At 45.1% G+C, this 13,717-nt stretch overlaps 1 pseudogene; it reads left to right on the plus strand.

Moving 5' to 3' along the window:
* Positions 1-5,621: 5,621 nt before the first annotated feature.
* LOC126485431 (5S ribosomal RNA) lies at positions 5,622-5,739 on the plus strand (annotated as a pseudogene).
* Positions 5,740-13,717: the final 7,978 nt, after the last annotated feature.

The following is a 13,717-nucleotide window of genomic DNA, read 5'->3' on the forward strand; positions in this document are numbered from 1 at the left end:
ACCGCATGTTGCAGGTCCTGTATGGGCCTTTCTGGATACAGAAAATGTTCGACTGCTGCCCTGGCCAGCACATTCTCCAGATCTCTCACCACTGAACACGTCTGGTCAATGGTGGCCGAGCAACTGGCCTGCCACCACTCTTGATGAACTGTGGTATCGTGTTGAAGCTGCATGGGGAGCTGTACCTGTACACGCCATCCAAGCTCTGTTTGACTCAATGCCCAGGCGTATCAAGGCCGTTAGTACGGCCAGAGGTGGTTGTTCTGGGTACTGATTTCTCAGGATCTATGCACCCAATTTGCGTGAAAATGTAATCACATGTCAGTTCTAGTATAACACATTTGTCCAATGAATACCCGTTTACCATCTGCATTTCTTCTTGGTGTAGCAATTGTAATGGCCAGTAGTCTAATATATAATGTTATGTATACAGACTGAAGCGGCGAGTGAAAATTTGTACGAAGGCCGGGAATCGAACCCGGACCTCCTGCTTACTAGGCACGTGCATTAGCCTAAACGATCTCGGCTCAGCGGTTCACAATTGCACAGATTATCCCTCCTCAATCAAATGTTCACTGCCAAACTATCTATTTTAAATTCTCCCTTCTCTGAAGTTATGACATTTCATATGTATAAGTACCTGCGCCTGGGGTTTCAGGCTGGATCCCCCATTTATGTTCCATGCTGGGATGCTGTTTCACAACATAGAGAGCCTCAGAAATTCTGTTCGTGTGGGAGAGGAGGTATTTAAAGTAGACTGGAACGACAGTGAGAATTTGGATCAAGGAGGGAGGCGTGCAAGGCTAATCCGTGCAGTTGTATTAACCGCTGTGCCACGGTTGTTTAATGGCTAACGAATCCGCCTAGGTAAGCGGGAGAGCCAGGTTCGATGACTGGCCTTGGTACAAATTATCACTCGCCACTTATGTATATTTTCATAAAATCGTATCTGCATGACAGCAGTAAGTCTCTGAAATTGTGTCATTTCATGTCTAGTAAACAACTATGACGCATATGAGGAAATGTTACTACAGTAGTGAGCACGTATTGTGTTTGAGTGATTCGTTCTGTGCAAAGAAAGAGAGAGAGAGACTCAACAGGTTGCTGTCTCATTAGCTGTCTTAGGGACATGCCACATAGTTAAACTTCTTTGGCTAGGAAACTGTTAATGTTCAGTATACCCCTCATAAGAGACTACTTTTCTAGTTCGAGCGAGTAAATAAGAAGTGAGTCAGAAACAGGCGACGTGAATGACGTCTTGTGTACGAATAGTTGTGATAAGACAGTCATCACCAAAGCCACTCTAATCTGAAAGTCAATGAGAAATGTCCAACCCCCACTCAGAATAACGTCCGTCCCCAAAAGCTGAGTGATCAGCGCGACAGAATGTCAATCCTAAGGGCCCGGGTTCGATTCGCGGCTGGGTCGGAGATTTTCCCCGCTCAGGGACTGGGTGTTGTGTTGTACTAATCATCATCATTTCATCCCCATCGACGCGCAAGTGGCGTCAAATCGAAAGTCTTGCGCTCGGCGAACTGTGTACCCGACGGGAGCCCCTAGTCACACATACACTGAGAATAACACGTGACAGGGGAAGCCGAACGAAGCTTTTGGCTGAAAAGTCACGTGGTATGTTTCCGCACCGTCCTGCGTGTTTCTTCATCACACGTCCCTGCAGGGTATTCTGTTCTAGCAAAGAGCTACACAAAGCAGTTTTCTATACTGCGGCGTTACGGAAACGTCAGTGAAGCCGCTGTTCAAGAAAACTCGTTTGTAACTAATTCAGATATGGGGAGGGCAATTTAACGAAGATGTTAGGGCTTTTCTCTAAATTTTGAGATCAGGTCCTCTTCGATTTGACTGACCTTTTTCCTCGTAATAATTGGAATGAAAATGTAACTTGTAACCTCCCAACAGCAAAAAATGTATGTATAACATTTACATTCAGCGTAACCTCCCAACAGTTTATTATTCCGTAACCTACCAATTATACAATGTGACTCATATATAACCTTTCAATAATTAACTGACTGTGAATCTAAACTGGTAAATTTGGACGTCAGCAGTGCTGCGTCATGGCCCTGAAAATACATTCTGAATAAATTGAAAAATCTTACCTCAGTAAGGTCGCCGGATAACGCGTATATATCTGCTCCTATAAGAATTTTTTCTGGCACAGCCCAGTGCAATGCTGGCCGATATATTTGTCATGTATAAAAAAGAAACAACTGATTTTTCTTTACAATAATCGGGATGACCATGGATTGGAGAAATTAGTAAATTCTTTAAATTGAGATGAATGATTGTCAAAAGTTAATTTTTATAAGAAAGATTATTATTAAGAGATTTCTTTTTAAAAACATTTACATGGGACTTGATATAACAATAGTACAAATGCGCGACGCTGCTTTTACCTTATACTACATCGCTCAGGCACCGTCATCGCTCCCCACGACCGTCCCAGCCAACTCCATACACACGACTGCTCGCTACTACTTACTCCTACTGACATACAGTTCCTGCTGCAACCAACACTGCTCTATGGTCTGATTCTCTTATAGCTTACATATCGCAGGCAGTGAGTGAGCAATCCACCGAAATTACATCTGATCGAGTGCGCTAGCAAAAAATTCCTTAGCCATGGACCTCTTACAAACTGAATATCAGACTCTTCGAAACTACTGTGTGAAAGATAAAAGTGTTGCCCTCTGGGTTCTCAGAATTACGCCCAGAGTGGAGAAGATGGAAGACACTCTGGGGTAGCTCTGAGACCCAGCGGACAATCAGTAATCACACGGGTCCAAGTAGACGCCGCTGAAATCGCATTGGAAGCAAAAGGGCCACCTGCCGGCTAATAACACACTCTGCTCGAAACTCCCGCCTCTGGGAAATAGAAAGGTTCAGAAAAGAGAAACCTTGACAAGACTCCTTTCCTCCTGTGGCGTCCAGTGAAGGGATAACGCAAGGTGACTGCTTGCCTGATCATAGAGAGCTAAACTCAGTAGAGAGACAGAAGGAAAGTCGTGGATTTTGATGTTAATGTCTAGTGCAACAAACTGTCCCACCAAAAAAAGACGATAAGATTGAGTATCATAAATCATATTTCAGCATAATAACTTATCTTCATCTGTCTTATACAGATTGTAAATGCCGATGAAGTTGTTACAGTGACCGCTGACGATGCACCGAGTAGAATCAAGAGCGCTACGTCAAACGAAAGAGACATTTTCAGTTTAAAAAGTCGTTTCAGCCACGCTATTCATCTAAAGGTAAGAATCAATTCCTTTTTTTAAGGTTAATTTCTGTACGTGTATTTTTAACTTCTCATTTAAATGTTGGTATTTAATACAGGTAAGGGTTTCAGTTTGTAATCTTGCTAACGACAGATAAACATACGAGGGTAATCCCAAAAGTAGCGTCTCCTATTTTTGTATAAGTACAGGACTCTGTGTGGCAATTTGTCACACTGTCATAAAGAGTGCTTCACGCGCTGTGTGTAAACATGCGCACGCCCAGCTGAGGCGCTGGTGGCTGTTTAGAATGGAGCTCCCGTTTCATGTTACCGCCAAGTGCGAATTGCGCGCAGTTATTCGGGTTTTGAACGCAAAGGGTACTGCGCCGATTGAAATGGTCGCCAATTGACGGAAGTGTATAGTGAGTCGTGCACGGATGTCAAAAATGTTCCTAAGTGGTGTAGAGAGTTTGCAGCTGGTCGGACCGAAATTCACGACGAAGAAAGGAGCGGGAGACCGTCAATTTCTGAGGAGATGGTGTTGAAGGTTGAGCAAAGCATGCGTGAAGATCGGCGGATCACCCGGGATGATCTCTGCAAGTTGGTTCCTGAGGTTTCCCGAAGCACCATTCACAGAATTTTAACGGAAACAACATTGAACTACCGGAGGCGTGCGCAAGATGGGTGCCACGCATGCTGACTGAGGACCACATGCGGCAACGAGTTGATGCTTCCCGCGCATTTCTTCACCGCCTTGCAGCCGAACAGGACAACTTTCTGGACTCAACTGTCACGGGTGACGAAACCTGGGCATACCACTTTACACCTCAGACCAAGCAACAATCACGCCAGTTCATAACTTTCTGAACAGCATGGCGACGAGCTGATATCATATGGGCATACAAAAACTGCCACAGCGTCTACAAAAATGCATCGACAGAAATAAACAGGTCTATGTACTTATAAAAAAATTGGAGACCTTACTTTTGAGATTACCCTCGTATTTCACAATTTGCATAACTATGCACCTATTCCATAATCTGAAGTCCATTGCAGTTTTGATTATTCATAATTTAATGGACTCTCGAAATATTCATTTTATGAGTTCTGCTGTTAATTTTATACCTTTGATTTCTATTTGTTCCAAGTTGTCAGGGATATACTCTCATAGTCCAGTGCAATTGTGCCATCAGTTTCTGGATCAATTCAATCTCAACTCTATGGGAATTCGCAAACCATTTCCTTTCAGCCAACCAGTAAGTGTACAAGCGAGAAAAGGAAAAGCTTTAGTGCCACCAACGAAGTGGATTTATGCATTTCGTGGTTTACTTTCAGTTTATATTTTGAGTATGACAGCCCAGACGTGTTTGTTATAGCGTGTTTGCAGTTGTACGTACCATGTGCAGGAAATAATGAAGCATGTGTTCAGTAGACGCCACGTATTTCACAGCAACGAGGATGAACGAGTGCTCATAGCTCATACGATATGCATCTTAGAGCCCATATTTGCTGGATTTTTTTTTTCGTTTTTGGTCGATAGTACAACCTCTGAAAGTTGCAACAACAGTACCGGTACATTTATTCCACTGTCAGAGTTGTCAGGGGGATCTTCGCTTAACCTTTCGACTCCGTCGTTTCCGGAACAGGGTCGCGTACTTCAGATTGATGCTTTTATCCTTCTCGACCTTCCCTGAAAGACTGCAACATTCACGGGATCACCCCGCATATCAGAAATAACTGTACACTCTTGCCTGCGAAAGGCGGTGGTGCTTCACATATCGCTCTCACATTTGGAGCCAACACCGCCCTCGTCTTTACAATGAAGTGCAAATTCTTTTAAACACACCGGAACCATCTCGTAAATGTTGACGAGACCTTCCAGTTTGCTGCTCCAGTTCGCTAATTGAAGTGCTGAATAGTCCGCATCTGAGATGACCGAACACAGAAAAACCCAAAAGACTGGAATTAGGTGACCTTAGCAACCAAGCCACAGGCTGTGTTTGACTTATTCATCTTAGACCATATTGGCACGTCAGATGCCGCCTTAAATCAGCAGCAAAATGTTCTTTTGCCCCATCACGCGTGTACAGTCCTAAACGTAGAGGAAGGTAAGGTTGCTATGGATGAAATTTGAGACCAATTGAACGACAATTCAGCAGAGAAGTTTACATTTCAAGTACATTTGTGGTAACGTCGTACTGAAGTCAGTGGCAGATCGTCACCAGTAAACGACTTCTTTATTCTTTTAATATGTAGCAGCACAATGAAATTTAGAAATTTACTTCTGTAACGTAATAATGTCTATGATGTACTCATTTAAAAAGAGAAAACACCCCACTTCCAGGATCACAAGATTTAGTTGTATTTTTTAAAGGTCTTATCAAGAGCGGGCAACGGCCTTGTCGCAGTGGATACACCGGTTCCCGTGAGATCACCGAAGTTAAGCGCTGTCGGGCTTGGCCGGCACTTGGATGGGTGACCATCTGGGCCACCATGCACTGTTGCCATTTTTCGGGGTTCACTCAGCCTCGTGATGCCAATTGAGGAGCCACTCGACCGATTAGTAGCAGCTTCGGTCAAGAATACCATCGTAACGACCGGGAGAGCGGTGTGCTGACCACATGCCCTTCCTATCCGCATCCTCCACTGAGGATGACACGCCGGTCGGATGGTCCCGATAGGCCACTTGTGGCCTGAAGACGGAGTGCTTATCAAGAGCACAAAGAAAGACAAGTCTGACGGAGGCGGAAGGTCAAATGATGTATCGCTTGTGGGGAAAACTATAGAATCGGCCCTGCACTCAGCAAACTTTTTCGTTCATAAACGTGCAGAAGAAACATCAACTTTGAAGCACCTAAAAAGACGCTATTCGATACAATATATTAATGGCTGTAAAAAGATATTAGGGTCGTCACTTATTGAAAGGTGTTTGTGGCTGCTAGGTGGCGGTTACTGCCTGACTACTTCGAGAAGCAATTTGTGACGGTAGTCGAGATGTTTTCCACTTTTGTTGTAACTGGCAGCTACGTCAGCTCTCGCCGCTGTGTCCACAAGTGTTTGTATAGCCAGTCAGAGACGCTTGTGACCAGACAGAGGTAGTGTCATGTGAGGCCGCCTTCCGCCAACTGGGTTTTGGCACCAGGACGCTGCCGTCTCGAGCCGCTCTGGTCCAACACCCAGTCGGCGGCGGGTGGCCATTCCCATATTTGGCCCCTCCCGATCATGGGCTTCCTGCAGAGGAGAGGAAATTCACCTGCTGCCGCTGTTCCACCGTCCAGGCTACCTGATGGGGCATTTGTCTACCCTAGGACTCGTTAAGCCGCTGCACAAGCGCGGCCCAAACATCTGCTAGTCCTGCAGCACATCTTACGAGGTCTGTTCAAAAAATTCCGGAACTTTGTCCACAAAATTTTCTACGCTTACCGTTTACTTATTGTGCATGATCTCCTTCGAAATACTCTCCTCCACAATTGATACACCGCTCCCAACGCCGCTTCCACTATCGGAAGTAGTCTTGGTACACCTCTTGCTGGATCTCGCGAAGCGACGTCTGCGAATTTTCTTTTATCTCGTCTATCGTTGCAAATCTTCGGTCTTTCTACAGGGTTTTCGACTTTGGAAATAAAAAAAAAAGTCCGCAGGAGTCAGGTCTGGAGAGTGTGAGGGATGGGGCGGCACAATGTTTTCGTTTATTTCGTTTTTTGTGCAATGGTCACGCACTATCGTCTTGAATCGCGAGCTGTGGAAAGAACTTGGCGGCAACATGAGGCATTCCAAAATGATGTGTCAGGTTTTCATGACATGATCCAACTGCACTATTACATTCTGCTGCAATCGTTTCGACAGTCAGTCTTCGATTGGCACTCAATTTCGTGGCGTTACTGACCTGAGCGTCGTCGGTAGGCGTCGAAACGCATCCTGAGCGAGGATCATGTTTAACTTCCGCCTGGCCATTTTTACGGTGTGAACCATTCGTAACACCGATTACGGCTTAAGTAGTCGTCACTTTAGGCTTCCTGCATCATTTGGTGTGTCTCTGTAAGGTTTTTCTTGAGTTTCACGCAAAATATAATGCAGACGCGTTGCTTCTATAACTCTGCCCTATCGAAATTCGCCAACTGCGCGACACAACGTTCTACTCAAAGCAGCACTGAACAATAACTAGCAGACATACAACAATTAGACTTCTGGCAGTCGCACATTAAACACAGGATTGTGCGTGGATGCCAACCGCATTTCACTCCGACACGCCATTGGCGCGAAATTACCAATGTTCCGGAATTTTTTGAACAGATCTCGTATCTGCATTTTCCTGGGAATTGCGTCAGGCCGCCGTCCGCCAACTGGGTTTTGGCTCCAGAACGCTACTGTCTCGAGCCGCTCTGGTCCAACACCCAGTCGGCTGCCGGTGACCGCCCCTCTGATTGGACCCTCGCGCCACTGGGCTTCTCGCAGACTGCCACTGTCCAGGACACCTGTTGGGGCGTTTGACGACCCCACCTCTCGTTAAGCCGCTGCACAAGACTGACTAAAACATCAACTCCTCCAGAACATCTTATCTACATTTTCCTGGAAATGGCATGATGCCACCTTCCGCCAACTGGGCTTTGGCACCAGAATGCTGCCATCTCGAGCCGTCCTGGTCCAATACCCAGTCGGCGGCGGGCGGCCATCCCCATATTTGGGCCCTCCCGACCTTGGCCTCCTCGCAGAGGCGGGAAAATTCACCTTCTGCCGCTGTCCCATTGACCACACTACCTGTTGGGGCGTTTTAGGACTCCAGGACTCGTTCAGCCGCTGCACAAGACAAGCTAAAACACCAGCAAGACTTCCAGCACAACTAGTTTTCTGGGGACGCACTCTCGACAGGACGTCACTGCAGACCCCTCGGTCGTATCGCCGATTGCGGTCTTCCGCGAACTGAGCTTTGATACCAGAACGGCTATCTGAACACGCTCTGGTTCAAAACTCGGTCGCGGCGGATGGCACTCTCAACGCTGTGGCTGGAGGACAGGAGCACACAACTGCGCTGGCGGTCGACTGTGAGTCTTTCCCCAGTGTGTGCTCAACTCGCAGGTAAATATTCGGAATCCTGAAGATGGATGCTAGCGTTCGACACGTTTTGTATTATTTAAACAGCTTAGTTTCGTAATTGTTTCAGGGCCATGTGGGACTCGTCGCTGCTGTCTGTTGTGGAATTTTATGGTTCTCTCCTGAAGTTTTGCTCATCACGTATTTAACAAGTATTATACAGCGTTTTTGAGGAGAAATATTAAATATTTTAGGACGTGTAGAATGGACTGATTCCAGTAATACATTCTCTACAATACGTGTCCAACTTTCAAGGTTCCAAAGATACAAGATGAAAAGGCAAGTGATTAAGTTCAAAGGTGATTACCGTAAATTTCACCTGCTACTTCAAGGGATCGTCTTGGTGTTCATTTATGGGGCGACACTATTCACAATCCCAACTATCAATTCGTCTCTTGTCTCTTCTTTCTGTTTCTTTTTTTTCTGTAGATTTCGCCTCTCTAACATCCCCAACAGCAAAACTCTAAAGGATAATTCTGCGGACCTGGCTGGCCAAGAAACGGGACCATTTCTGACGGTTCATCTTCCATGTAACATTAGATGCAGATGGCGAGACACCTGATGAGCAGAACGCACCAGGTCCCGTCATGCTGGAAGAACACAGCCATCCTTGTAGCGAAAGGAATCTCTGCCAGTCATGCTGGAAATTAGTTTTCGAGAAAGTCTAGACGTGACGATGAGCTAACACAACAGACCCAAACAACTGATCGCCCATCACACCACACCGCGATGCACCGCAGTGAACCGTTCTTGAAAATATGTCTCGATGAAGGCTAGTGGGTTTTCGTGGTACCACCGACGTGAGTTACGAGTGTTACTGATATCATCGCGAGTGAATGTAGCTTCATCAGTTAACAGCATTAATTTCACTACTCGACGAAAGTACTAAATCTTCTGTAACAGCTAAGGATGTAAGACATGCGTACGTAATGCCCTGCCTATTCTTGTTATGTGGGACAAGGATACGTGCAGAAAGTCTGTGTCTGTGGAAGCACTACGTTCTACCATCGGAATACCGTCTGCTATTCTATCTACTCTCTGTTACTATGCACTTTCAGATGAGATACGACTGTTGGCCACTGCACCAGTCTCACGCAGTATAGTGAAACACCATAAATCTGATACTCTGTGATTAGGAAAACGCCTGTTGTTCTTTCTGCAAGCAGCAGCAGCATTTTAGTCAGAAAACGCGCTCACAAATACTATATCGGCGCACTTGGTAGCTGTAAATACGTACGGCAAGTTTAAGCACTACGGTACAAGTGACCAGCAAATCATAATGACAAAGACAGTTGAAAAATCTAACGATATAAACTCGAGAACAACCTCACAAACGATGAACGGAGCCATAGTAAATGGAGTACCAACAAGCCAAATCAGAACTTACCTGTATATGCAGCTGACTATCTGTAACAAATAAAAATTGGACATGTCTCATATGGAATGTTTTATTCGAATTATTCTGTGCTACCACCTCCTAAAATATTAACTGTTCCTCCTGAAACAGACTGTGTGTATGGCGTTAGGTAAACTTACTGTAAGAATATGACGGCTCCAACGAATTTACAAGGGTGTCGAGTAGCTGTTGTTCTGTGTTTTCCCCTGTTAAGTGTTTGTGTGTTGTTGTTTCAGAGGTGGGAGATGGGGAATTAGTGCCGCATTTGCCTTGGCGAATGACGCTGGGAACAGTCTGGAAGCCATACTTAAACAGCGCCAACGTGCCAGACCAATGGTGATTTTCACGACGCGAGGATTCAATCCAGGTATGGCTCACCATGACACTGCAGGTCTCCTCGTGTTATTTAAGCTCATATACGCTACGTTGCACGCACAGTTTTGAAAGACGACTCTACGAGTTTGAACGTGTCTTTGAGAAACAGCGTGTTTCTCTGTACGAAATGCTTCATTATTATGTTATATCCAACAAAACGGAGTCAAATTCGGAGATCACTTATTGAACATGTTGACGTCACAGCGAAGGTGCTTCGATAAGCAACTGAAAAATCTGGACGTTCAAATATGATCGTCGAATAAAATACGCTACTGGTAAGACAGAAGACGAACTTGATTATTGAGTTCACGCTTGGTATAATAATGACAAACGGCTTTCTCTTGGCTTCGGACATATTTTCGACACAATGCTACAGATATTCCAGAAATAGAAGGCTACGCTGGATGACAAGTTGTGGAGATATTCAGCTCATTGAATTTTTGGGATAAGTTCAGTGAACCACCAGTTCCAAGTTAACATTCACCGGAACATTTCTCGTTTCGTCTTGATAGAGTTAATGATTCGACCAGGAAGAAATGCTATAACGCTGAAACCACAGATCACTTTTTTTTGTGAGTAAGGACTGGTATTCGCCTCTACAGTAGATCTTCTCCTTTGCATATGAGATGTTTCAGTTGCTTGTAATTTTCGCAGCTCATTTCTGTATGTGTTTGTAATGGAATTAATTTTAGTCTGCAGCTCAAACGTTGTCAACCTGCCCCGTTCAGGTCGCTTAGGACTACCTCCAGTCCGGCAACACACCGCTGATCGTTTTTGTAGTCATCGTCAATGTAATCCGACAAACATCTCTGGGTAGCGCAGATATCAGGCAAACGTTCCCTGCTTCACGACAGCTAGCCTCAAACCACGCGCAACTACTAGTTTCGCGTCACCAAAAAGTGGGAACAAGCCGAAACTATCAAGTTTCGTCAGCGAATGGCGCAACAACGCGCCGCGCATGTGCAGCGGACGGTAGCGCAGTTTCGAACCATGGTTTCACAGCTAGTTTCGTCGTGTAAACTAGCCTTAATACCCGCCCGAATCACCTGACGCCATATTGAAGGTTTAGCCTGTAGTCAGAATTTGTGGTGTTCTTTGTGAACGGCAGCTGGTGCTGCCACAGCAGAAAGACACTAGCTGTGACGTCACTGCAGTAGCGTGCATGAACGCCGCTCAAATCTTTGTTAGTTAAATTCAGAGACCGATACCGTGGAACGCCATTAGTGAGGACAGGCCGGGTGGTGTTTTCTTTGGAGTGCCCCCTGCGCACTGCAGCGGTTGGCAGCTGCCGCCGGGGGTCCCCGGCCACACAAAAGGGGGGCGGGCCCCCAGGGCAGGCCGGGTTAACGGCCAATGGCGACGCACAGCACTCGCCGATCGCCGACTCACTCTGTGTAGGGATGCGAAAAACCGACCGGTTAAAACAGATACCTGTATTTTAGTTCGGAATAACCGGTATATTTCGGTATTTGTCTGGTCTAGATTATAACAGGTATTTTTCAAACAAAACCGAAACATCAATTAGTCATAGAAGCAGTGCAGAAGCTTTTTTTTTTTTTTTTTTTTTTTTTAAGCAATAAAATCGGCATTGTTATGGAAAATGGTGTAAGGTGCCAGGACATGGGCACTTTCACGTTAGCTTACCAACATTAGTATTAATAATAAAGGGACCGGCAAGGCCATCAGATCGTGACTCTATTGAATTATGATAAATATGAGGCACTCTCGAGCAATATTCCCTGCATGTCTGCATGATTGAGCTTCTAAATTAAAGCGTTGGTGAAAAGTGTCGGAAGTTGAGAATTGTGGAATGTAAAGTCTGCAGATGGCCGTAGCTCTCCGGGCCTCCGTGGGCGGCAGGTAGCGGTCACTGGAAGCGCGGGACAATACGGCGCTTTTGGGTGTAGCCCGGCATCCGGAGCCACCTGTGCTGGGCAACACGTGGCGAAGACGGGAATTTCGATTGCCTAGGGGCGTTATGACCTACTCGATCATTGGGTAGATCTCAGTGGAGGGATTTCTTCGATGATAGAGCGTTCGACATTGGCCGAAACTGAGTATTCTTCCGCCGCGTTTCCGTACGCGGAGAAGACGGGAGAATTGTGGAGAGAGAGTGGACTTTGCCTTCAGCCATCGAGCGGTACGGACTTGGAGACGGCGTCTTGGCCATCGATTTCGAAGGGACATATACGGTGTGTATCGCAGCACTGCACCAACGTGTGTTCCGTCCATAGTCCTGCGGTTAGAGCTGTTTGTGTGCTCAGAAGCGAGATTTTCACCAACGCTTAACCACTTCCAACAACTTACCTAATATTCTCGATCTGGTAGTTATCCTTGCGAGGTGCCGTGTATTTATCAACGAAGCTGCCGGTAATAGGGGCGAGTAATTGCAAATTGTTAATGTACCATTCTCAGGAGTGTGTGCTTGGACAAAGACATTCACATTTTTTTTTGTAAATTTTGTCAGTTGTGGGGAATATCAAATTAAAATGCCAATATTAAAATCGAATTATCGACTTTATTGTAGCTAGCATTTACCCTGTCCCAGTAAGCTTCACATGTACTCTAGTCACTACACAGCTTGCCCAGACGGGAAGGAAAGAAGGTTTGCAGTCTTATATGTCAACGACGGACAAATAAGCTTACAATGGGAAAAGTGCTCGGTGTTATTTGACTAACAATTCCTACAGAAATGAGCAACAAATACATAGCGGAAGAAGTGATACAGCATTGCTGAGACAATAATCTCCCTGGAGTAGTGTGTCGTGGCTTAAGATACTGGTGTACGTGCATCTGGTCCATACGGTAATTTCTTGTTATCGTCACCTGACATCCGTTGTGTTGAGGAATAGCACCAACCGTAGCATGGAATCATTTTTAAGAAGTGACATAACATTGAAGTACTATGTTTCATTTGCTTTAAAAGATTAAACATTACTCTACAATTTCTTTGACATGATGAATAAGGAAAGCAATACTAAATAACAGCGATAAATTGAAAACTTAACAACTGTTCATTCATAGTATACATTAGAAATAGAATGTAGCTGTCTTGAAAATGGACAAATTAACATGAAAAATAGTCCTTCAGTCACAGTTTTCACGGTTTAGCACTGATTCTTGCTAATTCCAAAGAGTACTATGACTCCTGAATCCAGTATGATTTTTTAGCAGAGCTTCAAAAAACTAGAACCGATGGGAGAATACTGGTGATTTTCTTTACTAATTAACTACTTATCACTTTTCGAAAAAAGCAGTGAACGTTGGACAGACTAAGTTAGCTTTTATTTGGCTGTTTACTTTAGTATTTCGATTCTGTGTATGTTGAAACAGAATCAGCCAGAATTGTTCAGTCTTTGTTCGACTTATACGATTATTACTGGAAATAACAGCAATAAAAAACCGAAAATCTGTTATTTCTGAAACTGCATATTTTGAGCGGTTTTAATAGCCAGGTTAAATTGGCGCAAGAAGCACGATATAACCAAAAACTGGTTATTTCAGCGGTAACTGCCGTCGCCATTCCTCCGTAAGGTACGGGCTTAGCCACTATCCTTCACAATAGAGCAATCCCCCAACAGCACCACTGCATCACCAATGCGTGTCACCTCCCTTGACAGAAA

Source organism: Schistocerca serialis, chromosome 6 (assembly GCF_023864345.2).
Source record: "Schistocerca serialis cubense isolate TAMUIC-IGC-003099 chromosome 6, iqSchSeri2.2, whole genome shotgun sequence".
In the NCBI taxonomy this organism is placed as follows: Eukaryota; Metazoa; Arthropoda; class Insecta; order Orthoptera; family Acrididae; genus Schistocerca; species Schistocerca serialis.